Source organism: Triticum aestivum, unplaced genomic scaffold (assembly GCF_018294505.1).
Source record: "Triticum aestivum cultivar Chinese Spring unplaced genomic scaffold, IWGSC CS RefSeq v2.1 scaffold179857, whole genome shotgun sequence".
Taxonomy (NCBI): Eukaryota; Viridiplantae; Streptophyta; class Magnoliopsida; order Poales; family Poaceae; genus Triticum; species Triticum aestivum.
This window is the reverse complement of record NW_025262020.1, coordinates 1-1,637: the sequence shown is the minus strand read 5'-3', so window position 1 is coordinate 1,637 and position 1,637 is coordinate 1. Positions and strand designations below refer to the sequence as shown.

The 1,637-nt window shown below is 46.1% G+C and overlaps 1 pseudogene; it reads right to left on the bottom strand.

The window, feature by feature from the left end:
- Positions 1–5: 5 nt before the first annotated feature.
- LOC123177826 (F-box/LRR-repeat protein 14-like) lies at positions 6–1,548 on the bottom strand (annotated as a pseudogene).
- Positions 1,549–1,637: the final 89 nt, after the last annotated feature.

The following is a 1,637-nucleotide window of genomic DNA, read 5'->3' as shown; positions in this document are numbered from 1 at the left end:
TAACTTATGTGCACGCCTCAGTTCAGCCACTCCAACATCAGTAATGTGATGACACAACTGAAGTGTGAGATTACTCAAGCCTGGGGTGTGCGCAATGAAGCGCATCCCAGCATCAGTTACCGCATGACACAATACAAGCTGAAGTGTCTCCAGATGTGGTGAGGATGAGAGGGCCTTCATCCCCTCGTCATCAAAGAAGTTGGCGGTATTTAGCACAAGAACACGAATCGGGCAGGACTGAATGAGTGCCAGAAAACCCTCTTGTGTGAATCCTATTTTTGATGGCCAGTCAGGGGAACATCTTGTAAAGCTGAGGTCTACCGTCTGAAGCATATGCTGGAATTTAGTCTATTTTGGGCAGCCCAATAACTATTTCAGAAATTCCTAATAAATCCTAGAGGCCCACTTAGCTCATTTGTGCAAGGCAAGGGATACTACTAAAGTTTAGTCCCACATTGCTAGTTTAGTGGGAGTTGGACCTCCTTATAAGGGAGGTTCTTTCCCCACTTGTATGAGCATGAGAACAAGAGGGATATCCACGCGCGCTCCTCCTCCTCCTCCGCCTCGCCGCGGGTTGCGGGTTGCGGGGTTGCGGGAATGAGCCGAGCCGATATCTAAATTTTTGCCACGCACTACGGGTATACGAAAGGTCACTCGGGAGTTCCGAGCACTGCGCTGCTGGTACGTTCTTCTTCTTCCTCTTTCTATTAGAGGTTCTGCTACAGTTTCTTGTTCTAGTGTTTGCCCTAGATATGATAGACTCTGCTTCATATATGAAACTTGTCCTACTGTCTGCTATAGATAAACTTGGTTGAGGGCTAGCGCGTAAAGGTTGTTATCAGTAAACGACGTCCTGGTTTCAGAATAGCTGACATCGCTAGAGTAGCACTGCAGGTTGAGCCTAAGAAAGATGCTTTTAAGGTTGCTGCAGCTCTGAGACAATGCAATCATGTCATTGTCATTTAGGGCATGGACATACTCAAGGCAAAGCTTCTCCAATGCTTTACACTTCCCTAGGAGAACATGAAGTCCTACTTCTGGCCAAGTTTTAATATGCGCCAACCTTAAATCCTTCAAACTCTCACGGCAGAAATCATATACATCCATGCTGTGAGCATCGTACGAGGAGTCATAGACCACATCACCTAGAAGGCAATCATATCTTTCTCCTTTCCTCTCAAACTCAAACTTCTGGAGCTTTATCCATCCCAGACCAAACTTTATGAAGTCATGATGATTGATTCCTTTGCAATTCTTCACTACAAGCTCTTCCAATGGTCCATCCCTACCATGGTATTCTAGGCACTCTACATTGTCGATTTCCTCGCAATCAATAAGGTGGAGAGCAGATAGGCTAGTGCAACCAACTGCAATTGAGAAAATCACAATCGAAGTTATTTGTGGTGTGGAGTTCAGCCTAAGAGACACCAATTTCTTGCAATACTCTAAAGAACCAAGCCTAGAGTCATCAATGTATATATGAGCAGAAGCTTAAGGCGAGGTCAATCAGCGAGGAACAATGAGATGACAATAGCGGGCAACAGAGAGCTGTGCATGGTGGCTTGCAGCTCCAATGGCGACGGCGATTTTGCAAACAACGGGCAGAGTCGTCGGTGTTGCATCACACAGAGTTGCAG